Raw genomic sequence first — 11,903 nt, forward strand, 5'->3', positions numbered from 1 at the left:
CTTTAGGACTCTCTGTTTCTGTCATGGCCAGTGTGGAGCCTCGGGTTTGGCGTGTCTCTGCGTGGACACACCAGCCTCCATCCGAGCCCCATTAGACATGTGAAAGCTCCACAGTCTGAAGGGTGGCAGCACTCATAGCATTTATGACCACGTTCTTCCATAAAATCATAAGACTCACTGTCCATTTTTCATTCCCCCCGTCCGCCTGAATAAAAAAGAGCGGATCCAAAAAAATGTTTGGTTTTTTTTTTTTTGTTGTTTTTTTGTTTACTGTTACTGAGACTTGTCAGGGTTAGCGAAGCCGGCATGTGAACGGAGTGACGAAGATCGGCAGCGGGGGGAGAAAAAAAAAAAAAAAACGCTGAAGGAATGGAAAGAAGCTGAAATCTGACATTTTACAGAGAGAGGATTAAAAACGGGGAGCGGGATGAGAGGGAAAGAGCGAGAGGCAGACAGAACGAATAAATGACATGGAAGGGAGGGAAAAAAGAAAGACTGGAAAAGAAAATTCCAGAGAAAAGCGCTAGGCCCGTGTCTCAGACCTGTGCGCACGGAGGGATGTTGTACGCCACATTGAGTAGAAACGACGCGTTCGGACGAACGCTCCTGAGACTCAAACACGGGGCTTTCGAATAAATGTAAAAGCCATTAGTGCGCCCCAGAGCACCATGGGAAGGCCCGCCGCCCGCCGCTGTGTCCTGCCATAAATTTTTCAATCAGTGCATACAATAAAGAAGAGAAATTGAATTCTGCGTCCCGGTGGAGCCTTCGGACTTCGCGGTGTTGGCGATTTCCTGAAGGAAACGTGGCGGGAAAGGAAGGAAATCCCCTGGACCGAGGCGAGACGGGCTCAGCTCAGGGTCTCCAGAAATGTTTGAAACAGGAGTGTTTTAGATAAAGGCGGGGTCGGGGCACTTTTTTTTTTTTGGGGGGGATATTTGTTGAAGTTTCTTGTCATGTTCTGTCAGCATCGAATGAAAAATCTGTTCGGAGACGAAGCTCTTTGTGGTCTTCGTGGTGCTGCAGGCTGTAAACAGCAGAAACACGATACGATGCGGACCACCAACGTGTAAATAATCAGGGTTCGGAAAGCTCCTCCTATTACACTCGCGTTCTGGACTGATTCAGAGGCAGAAAATAAAACTGATGCGAAAGGCTGGGTTTGATTTGGTGTTTGAGTTCTTGAGAACAGCTCTCCTCCACTACGGGCAAAATGATCCGAGGACAATAATAAAGGAGAAAAAAAACCCGCACGTGACGATGGAAATAGTTTCACGCGTCACGTTTAATCCGCCAGTTTACATCCAAAGGCGACTGTTTAACTGTGAATTAACTACAAACGCACATCGTTAAAGTTAAGAAGTTTAGAACTCTGAACTCTTCCAAGAACTTTATTTATTTATTTATTTATTTATTTATTTTTTTACGAGTGTACATAATATAATATTTTTCATTTATATCCCATGATTACTTTTTTTTTTTTTATATAACCGTCTGATTATTAGCTTTCTTTTGTTTTATTTGTGGTTTTCTTGTAAAGTTATTATTGCTATTACATATTGTCCTGTGAAAATACGCTATTGGCTAAAAGTTTGTGCACCCCTGAGCATCCCATAATGCTCCCACTCCCACTCTCCTGGGAAGGCTTTCCACTAGATTTTGGGGCGTGGCTGTGGGTGGGATTTGTGATCATTCAGCTGCAAGAGCGTTAGTGAGGTTGAGGTCAGGCGATGATGTTGGGTGAAGAAGTCCGGGGTGCAGTCGGCGTTCCAGTTCATCCCAAAGGTGTTCAGTGGGGATGAGGTGGATATATATATATATATATATATATATATATATATATATATATATATATATATATATATATATCTTTAGGAACATCTTTATTATTAGAGAAAATACCTAATCTGATTGGATGGAAACAATTAGATTAATTACAGAGTTATAACATGTATAAATAGAGGGGCTAATATTTAAACAAAACATATTTTTTTCTTCGTATCTCCGTCTGGAAAGTGTCCAGCATCATCTCTCGAGCTTGAACAGCAGAGGAACAGGAACCCCCCCCCCCATACCCACTCTTAACCAACACACACACACACACACACACACACACACACCAACCCCATGTTCACTTAGCTTTTGCTCTTGTCAAACCGAGCAGAAAATACCACCTACTCTCCTCCTCTCCTCTCTGACTTTTCTCTCCATCAATCTCTCCTCCCTCTCTTCCGTTCTTTCATCTCCCTCACTCTGGTGTTGGATGAGACGGGCTGTTTTGACAGCAGGCTGGAAACATGATGGCAAAGATGGAAAGTGCTCCCCTCTCTCTCTCCCTCACTTTCTCTCTGTAGCGGTGTTGACTTGTCTAAATGTCACCATGGCAAGAACACGAACTCCCATGTAAAAACGCCTCACGCTTGGCGGTGGAAAAATTACCCACACTTCATTAACCGCAAACTGGCCAGAAAACTATTCTTACTGCTCTCTCTCTCCCTCTCTCTCTCTCTCTCTCTCTCTTTCGCTCTCTCGCTCTCTCTGTTTAAAACATGCTGGATGTTATAAAGAACGGGTGGAGAGGGATCAAGTAGAACCTCCTGCTATAAAAGTTGCCTTTCTGGAGGAACAGCACACGCCTCAGAATTGGCTGGTTGTCAAGTGGTTTCAGGAAAAGGCTTGTGTGAAAGCAAACCCGTCTGTCTTGTGTGAGAAGTCGAAAATGTCAACAAGGTCAGACTTTTTGAGGTTAACCTCTCTCAAGGCCAGGTGGAGGTCATTCCTCCACTCCTAGGGGGGGAAAAAGTTTCCTTAATGTGTGTGTGTTTTTTTTTGGATGGTTAACAGTTCTTAGCTGCCTAAATGGGCTCTAATTGGAACACCCCTGAAAGGACACGGGACAAATTTATATTGCCTAATAAATTTAAAGGGTGCTAGACATCTTTTTTCAAGGCTGCATATAATGTTTCTAAGGAGCAGAGGCTAGCTACTCTGGATTATACACGGGGTGACGTGCTCTCGGACTCGGATACAATCAGATATATCAGACAAACCTGGTACTCCAGATTTCTGGTTTGAATGTATTATGGTTTATGAGGAATGGTTTGAGATCCACTGCCCCAAAGGGTTCTTTATCTAGAAGGAGCCCTGAGGAATAGTTTGCGATCCACCGCCATAAAAGGCTCTTCATCTAGAAGGAGTCCCGATGAATGGTTTGATATCCACTGCCCTAAAGGCTTCTTCATCTAGAAAGATTCCTGAGGAATGGTTTTTACATCCACTGCCCTAAAGGCTTATTCATCTAGAAAGATTCCGGAGGAATGGTTTTTACATCCACTGCCCTAAAGGCTTCTTCATCTAGAAAGATTCCTGAGGAATGGTTTGATATCCACTGCCCTAAAGGCTTCTTCATCTAGAAAGATTCCTGAGGAATGGTTTTTACATCCACTGCCCTAAAAGCTTCTACATCTAGAAGGAGCCCTGAGGAATGGTTTGAGAACCACTGCCCTAAAGGATTTGTTGTCTTGAGGGCATTGAGGACTGGTTGGAGATCCACTGCCCTGAATGATTGTTCACCTTTTTTTTTTTTTAGAGCTGAAGCTGATACAAATAGACTAATGATAAAGCTTCTCTGAGAACACCACCAGTATGACTGCAACATCGGGTGTGTTTATTCCAGTGAACACTGACTGGTGGATCTTGGAAGTTTCTGACAAGGAATTAGGTGACTTAGGCGACCCTATTCATCTTCTCCCAAAACATAGTGATAGCTGAGCTGGAACAGAGAAGAGGGTTGTTGGTGATAATTGACTGTAGCAGTGCTTATTTATACAATAATCTTATCAGAGCGAATTCGTGCTGCATCGCCACAGAACATTGCCATAAATCATCACTAAATTCAGCTGGCACTGTTGTGGTTTTTTTTTTTTTTTTTTCTTTTCTCTTGGTCATATTTTTGAGTTTTTCTTTAATATATTACATTTTTCCTAAATCTCATTACACTGCTATGGAAACGCCCTGAACCCTATTTCACGAGGAGACGAAAGTTAATCTTACCCTAATGAAAGCCAAAAATGTGCTCATGCAGGAAAAAACTTGAACGAGTTACATCGTTAGCCTAGCCAGCAAACTAATTTAGCATAACTTGTTGGTTTGACATGAATAACTCACAACACGTCCAGTGAAGGAGGGAGAGGGGGGATGTCAACTGTTCTGATCCCAAAACGCTAGCAGGGTGAGTAAAAGGTGAGTTATTACAGGCTGATAAAGACTTTTCTGTGATTTGTCAGGAGGAGGTCATGTTAGTCAGTATTTGGCAAAATGTTCCATTTCAATCCATCTCCTTCACTAGGACTGACAGGCATTGAGGCCACACCTCTTTTACTGATACTGACAGGCACTGAGGCCACGCCGCCTTCACTGGCACTGAGACGGACTGAAGCAACACCACCATCACTAAGACTGACAGGTATTGAGGCCACACCTCTGTCAATGATACCCACAGGCACCGAGGCCACACCTCCTTCACTAGGACTGACAGGCACAGAGGTCACACCACTTTCTTTGGGACTGACAGGCACATAAAAAAACGCCTAATTCATTAGGGCTAACAGGCATGGAGGTCACATCTCCTTCAGTAGGTCTGACAGGCATAGAAGCCACACCTCTGCCACTAAGACTGATGGGCATTGATGCCACACCTCCGTCACTAAGACTGATAGGCATTGAAACCACACGACCTTTTCTGTCATTGACTGGCACACACAAGCCATGCATACTTCATTAGGACTAACAGGTATTGAGGCCACGCCTCCCTCGCTGAGACTGACAGGCACTGAGGCCATGCCTCCTCAACTGAGAATGAAGAGATGACATGTAGTTATGTCCCATTTGCTCCCTGTATACACTGTAAAGACCTGTTTAACAGCTTAGAGGCTTTGGAAAGTAGCTGTTAGAGTCTTCTAGCTTCTTTTGTTTGATAATCAAAGGATGAAAACAAAGGGTTTAAGTGATTTTTTTAGAGGCTTATGCCGCCTGTGAGCCGTGCAGCGGCGCGCCAAGTGTTGGGACACACACGGTGCAGTGGAGGGATAATTTAATCCGGGTTGTAAATGAGTTCCGTCTGGATTTGGTGTGTGTGTGTGTGTGTGTGTGTGTGTGTGTGTGTACTTGCTCCTTTTTTTTTTCATCGTGTGAGTTTTGTTATAACCTGTGAGAAGTTGCCCTGATTTACAGATGAGGGCATGCTGGTGTGTGTGTGTGTGTGTGTGTGTGTGTGTGTGTGTGTGTGTGTGTGTGTGTGTGTGTGTGTGTGTGAGAGAGAGTGAGAGAGAGAGAGAGAGTTCTCTGCACACTGTGAAATGGTGCTGTAGTTTGCAGAGCATGACATGAGGATGCAGGATCAGAATTCTCCGCATGCATTTGTTAATGGAGCTTCCATGGAATGGACTACCCACACACACACACACACACACACACACACACACACACACACACACACAGAAAGAGAGAGAGAGAGCAGATTGAGAGAGAGAGGTTTGCTCTTCGGGTCCGACACATGTACAAAGATGGACACACAAACAAACACATACACACACACTCTTCAAACTTCATACTAAATAATAAATGTGGTGTGTAAGTGAGAGTCTTCGGTCGAACAGAGCCAATGTACTGTGAACATCTCACTCCTGCCAAATGGCGTGTGTGTGTGAGAGAAAGAGAGAGAGAGCGAGAGAGAGAGAGAGAGAGAGAGAGGGAGAGGGCGGGTAGGCCAGGGTCTGTCTGTATATGTGTGTAGATTTTGCAAGATGCTAACAACGTCTTTTCAAAGACACTGAAATAGGCAAGAATGACTATGTGTGTGTGTGTGTGTGTGTGAGAGAGAGAGAGAGAGAGAGAGAGAGAGTGTGTATGCTGGAGACAGACATTGCATTCCAATTTGAAGGCAACATTTTTGTGCAGAATTCGCACAGACAAAGGCGGTCCAATTTGGAAGAACCTTCAAGGTTCTTTATTTTCCTGCCAAATCTGAGAGCAGCTTCACAAGTAACCTTCTCAGTGTAGTTAGTCTTACAATTCCATTCTCCAGACCGTGAAAATTTCAACAAACTGTTGCTTCAACTGAAGAACAATGTTACATTTACAAATGTAAGGTCATTAAGGTTAAAAAAAACACACAAAAAAAACCCCCCTACCTAACGTAAGGCAACCTCATAACTTTCTAGCCACTAAATTGCTAACCAGTAAAATTACCTCGCTAGTTAGTTTGAGTTAGCTAGCTGTGTTATTGGGCAAATAGTAGTCTTGTTGTGTTCGCATGTTCTACAGGGTGCCGCAAAAGTCTGCGTACACGCGGGAAATGACCACATTTTTAGCAAAATGTCTTCCAAAAATTCTCGGGAAGCTGTCGCAAGGTTGCGATGGACTTTAACAGGAAACACGTCACCGTTGCCGGACTTATTAACGAATGAAAAACAGACCGGGAGTGTCGCGGACCGACCGAGAAGAAGTGGACGTCCACGAACATCCACTGACGAAGACACGACCGACGTGGTGCTGGAAAACACAATCCCCTACAGTACGGTATGTCTGGAGACTTCCGGGACACCCTGACGGCTCCCTGCCTAAGATTCCTTTCAGAGACACCTTCAAAGGATTCAGCAAGTAACATCGATCAACGTTTTCCACGTGATTTCTCATTTCCTGCTGCGCTCCGTATACGCCAGAGCTCGCTATGAGGAAATTCCTCCCTGCCTCCAGTTTCTTTAACACTCCACTGGTCCTGGCAGTACTGCAGGTATGGGGTAAATCCATATCTGCCCTCACCACACACTTCAAACAGGTACAAACTGGAACGGACGTCTTCTACCTCAAGAAATCAAGCTAGTAAACCCACAGCCATGTGAAACGCAGTGGTGACAGGACCTTGTTCCTTGCGACATCCATACACTAGGTGGCAGAGCACATCTGAAATGTGAAGTTTGCGGAAGTGTCACCATATTTGACGATTACCCGGATTCCAGGTAAAACCAAGGTAGCGGGATCGTTGCGCGCATCCTCCACATTCCACCTTGTTTTGGGGCAGGGGTGGCTCAGTGGTTAAAGGCTCTGGGTGACTGATCAGAAGGTCAGGAGTTCAAGACGCAGCACTGCCAAGTTACCACTGTTGGGCCCTTGAGCAAGGCCCTTAACCCTCAACCGCTCAGTTATATAAATGAGAGAAATATAAGTCGCTCTGGGCGTCTGCCAAATGCCGTAAATGTAAGTAACTCGTATCCATATTCCGACTAATCCTGGATCCTGGATCTAGTTTCCAAGTGACATGTACGCATATTCCAATGAATCTCCTTTGCTGGATGTAGCACGTTTTGCCTCGCACCTCCAGGGTCGGGGGTTCGAATCCCGTCTCCGCCCTGTGTGCGCGGAGTTTGCATGTTCTCCCCGTGCTCCAGGGGTTTCTTCCGAGTACTCCGGTTTCCTCCCGCAGTCATGCATTATAAGCCGATTCCCGTCTCTGAATTGTCCGTAGTGTGTGAAGTGAATGTGTGAGTGCTTGTGCCCTGCGATGGGTTGGAACCCTGTCCAGGGTGTCACCCGCCTTGCGCACCGAGTTCCTTTGGATGGGCTCCAGGCTCCCCGTGATCCTGCGTAGGATAAGCGATATGGAAAACGGATGGATGGATGGATGGATGTCTCATAGCAACTTGTGTCCGTATTCCAACCAATCCCTTTTACTGGATATTCATCTCCAAACAACTCATACCCATATTCCGATTTCTGGATATTTGTCTCCTTTCAACTCGTATCCTTATTCCAGGAAATCTCCTTTGCTGCGTGGTCATATCCATGCAGCTCATACCTGTAGTCCAATCAATATCCTTTGCTAGATCCTTAATCTGGATGTTTGCTTTTGTGCAGCTCATACCCATATTTACAGCAAATCTCTTTTCGTCTCAATGCGAATAGTACCTGTATTCCAACCAGTGTCTTCTGCTCATCTAATATTCCAACATATCTCATTTTCTGGGCATTTGTCCTGACGCATCTTGTAGCCACATTCCCATAACTTCTTTTGCTGGATGTCCGAACAGAAAAATAGAGCTGCACGGAGACGAATATTCATCAACAGATGTTTATAGGAATATGGGAACGTCTCGAATTTTTGGTATAGTCGCTTCGGTGATGTGAAAAGACTTCTCAAATGTCCGATCGTCAGTCTGCGGTCCGGCGCGACTGTGCTTGCTTATTCTTAGTTCAGTTTTCAACGGTAACATTGGTGCGCTTCCTTAATCTTTTGTAATTCAGCCAAACCCGATTTTGCCGACTGATGGGTGCGCTGGGTTCGACGAGGAAGGAGTTCAATTTGATCAGTTAGTCGCCGACCAGATCATGTGACATCACCGCTAGCACTTTCGTTTCTTTGGCCTGACTCAGGGGTACAACCCCTAACCTACACTTTTATTTCAGCCCTGGCTCAAGGTCCTGTTTATCCTACAATGCTATTTTCAGTCACACAACAGATTGGTTTAGCAAAAATATGGAAAACACAAAATTCCATTACTAACCCTTACAAAACCACCATGTATCGACAGAGACCGGTAATGGTTTCCACAATCCCTCCTTTTTTTTTTCTTCTTTCAGCAGCGTTGTTTAATTTAGTGGTTTCTTCAAACAATCCAATGTTTTGTAAAGATCTAATCTAATAACCTTCTAACTTGGAGTCTGGGTTCAAACCGAAGCTGGCAGATAGCAGTTCTGTTCTGGCAGCAGTGAAGCCAATCAGTTCCACGTGTCTGTCGTGAATATTGAGTTAAAATGAATAATCGTTTTTCGGCGAGCAGAAACGCAGGTCCGATTTAAGATTCACACCGGGACACTTGGACAGGAGGTCAGTTTGATTGATATATTTCCAGAATTTAGTGCGGGGGGAAGTGCACTGTAAGGGAGATTGAACGCTAGCTCTGGAAGTCTAAAACGCTCGCACGGATCCGAACCAGTAACCGGATACCGCTAGCTGTAGTGTATCTAGCTCATTGTTAGCTGTGTTACTATTAATTTAATTGAAACTGTAAGATTGTAGGTGTTAAAATGTTCCTGGACCTCAGTAGAGACAGCAGAGACGGCATCTCAGACATCAGTTTGGGACGTGGCCCAACATTCTGGCCTGAAGAATGAACAGTAGAGTGAAAAGGTTAGGAGAGACGAAATGTGTGTGTTCTCAGCAAGCTGTGAAGGCATGCTGTAGTTTGGGGAAAATACCTGTGTATGCATGTGTGTGTGTGTGTGTGTGTGTGTGTGTGTGTGGGTGGATTCAGGTATGTACTTTTCTAGCCACACTGCGAAGTGCAGCCTCTGTCTGGAAAAGGTAATTTAGGCCAAACAAAAGGGATTTCGCAATTTTTGTCACGAATTTTTTTGGTAAATTTTTGTAAATAATAAATTGTCAGTCGGTGGCTAATAATAAATCTGTGTACATAGCTAATGATATTAGCTACGCTGATCATGTAAATGTAAATGGAAGTAGTGCTACTACTGTAGCTAGGCACATTACTTTTTTACATATGTAACTATGTGCTGTAATTAGCACTGTGAATAATACATATAATTGTGTGTAGTGGCTAACATTGCTAATAATAAATGTAACTGTGTAAAGTAGCTAACATTGCTAACAATAAATGTAACTGTGTAAAGCAGCTAACATTGCTAATAATAAATGTAACTGTGTAACGTGGTTAACATTGCTAATAACAAATGTAACTGTTTAAAGTAGCTAACATTGCTAATAATAAATGTAACTGTGTAATGTAGCTAACATTGCTAATAATAAATGTAACTGTTTAAAGTAGTTAACATTGCTAATAATAAATGTAACTGTGTAAAGTAGCTAACATTGCTAATAATAAATGTAACTGTGTAACGTAGTTAACATTGCTAATAATAAATGTAACTGTGTAACGTAGCTAACATTGCTAATAATAAATGTAACTGTGTAACGTAGCTAACATTGCTAATAATAAATGTAACTGTGTAAAGTAGCTAACATTGCTAATAATAAATGTAACTGTGTAACGTAGTTAACATTGCTAATAACAAATGTAACTGTGTAAAGTAGCTAACATTGCTAATAATAAATGTAACTGTGTAACCTAGCTAACGTTCTAATAATAAATGTAACTGTGTAAAGCAGCTAACATTGCTAATAATAAATGTAACTGTGTAACGTAGCTAACATTGCTAATAATAAATGTAACTGTGTAAAGTAGCTAACATTGCTAATAATAAATGTAACTGTGTAACCTAGCTAACATTGCTAATAATAAATGTAACTGTGTAACTTAGCTAACATTGCTAATAATAAATGTAACTGTGTAACGTAGCTAACATTGCTAATAATAAATGTAACTGTGTAAAGTAGCTAACATTGCTAATAATAAATGTAACTGTGTAACTTAGCTAACATTGCTAATAATAAATGTAACTGTGTAACCTAGCTAACATTGCTAATAATAAATGTAACTGTGTAACTTAGCTAACATTGCTAATAATAAATGTAACTGTGTAACCTAGCTAACGTTGCTAATAATAAATGTAACTGTGTAACGTAGTTAACATTGCTAATAATAAATGTAATGTCAGTAATGTTGGTAATAATAAATAAAAACCAGTAGCACTGTGAGTTACTTAGCATTGTGTAAATCATGCTAGCTGGCACAGGTGTTCTAGTTTGGTTGTAAAGGTTCTATGCACATTATAAACTCTTGGTTAGGTTTGTGTGTGTGCTTTTCTGAGCACGCTGTTAAATGCAGCCCATGCTTGTGGAGAGTAATTAAGGTAACCGCAGACTGACTCCATACGTCTGAAACCCTCCAGTTTACCGACCCCCGACCACAAAGTGTTGATAATCTATTATTTATGATCTATAACAGCCTTTTAGTGGAGCTCTGTTAGAACGCAAAAGGCTTACAGATTAGGATGAGGTGAAACTAATGGTACAGCTACAAATACGGTAGCGGGGATGGCGAAACACAAACAAAACACGCTAACAGATGTAGCTAGTCGAACTCAACGTCCATGAGGATGCTTCGGGAGGCTGGGGCAGTGATGGCTTGGTGGTTAAGGCTCTGTGTTAAGGCTCTGTGTTAAGACTCTGTGTTAAGGCTCCGGGTAAAGGCTCCGGGTTAAAGGCTCCGGGTTTAAAGCTCTGGGTTAAAGGCTCCGCGTTAAAGGCTCCGGGTTTAAGGCTCCAGGTTAAAGGCTCCGGGTTTAAAGCTCCGGGTTAAGGCTCCGGGTTTAAAGCTCTGGGTTAAAGGCTCCGGGTTTAAAGCTCCGGGTTAAAGGCTCCGGGTTAAAGGCTCCGGGTTAAGGCTCCGGGTTAAAGCTCCGGGTTTAAATCTCCGGGTAAAGGCTCCGGGTTTAAAGCTCCGGGTAAAGGCTCCGGGTTTAAAGCTCCGGGTTTAAGGCTCCGGGTTAAAGCTCCGGGTTTAAAGCTCCGGGTAAAGGCTCCGGGTTTAAAGCTCCGGGTAAAGGCTCCGGGTAAAGGCTCCGGGTTTAAGGCTCCGGGTTTAAGGCTCCGGGTTAAAGCTCCGGGTTAAAGGCTCCGGGTAAAGGCTCCGGGTTAAAGCTCCGGGTTTAAAGCTCCGGGTAAAGGCTCCGGGTAAAGGCTCCGGGTTAAGGCTCCGGGTTTAAGGCTCCGGGTTTAAGGCTCCGGGTTAAGGGTCCGGGTTAAGGGTCCGAGTTTAAGGCTCCGGGTTAAGGCTCCGGGTTTAAGGCTCCGGGTTTAAGGCTCCGGGTTAAGGGTCCGGGTTAAGGGTCCGAGTTTAAGGCTCCGGGTTAAGGCTCCGGGTTAAGGCTCCGGGTTTAAGGCTCCGGGTTAAAGCTCCGGGTTAAGAGTCCGAGTTTAAGGCTCC

This window comes from Ictalurus punctatus, chromosome 26, assembly GCF_001660625.3.
Source record: "Ictalurus punctatus breed USDA103 chromosome 26, Coco_2.0, whole genome shotgun sequence".
Lineage (NCBI taxonomy): Eukaryota > Metazoa > Chordata > Actinopteri > Siluriformes > Ictaluridae > Ictalurus > Ictalurus punctatus.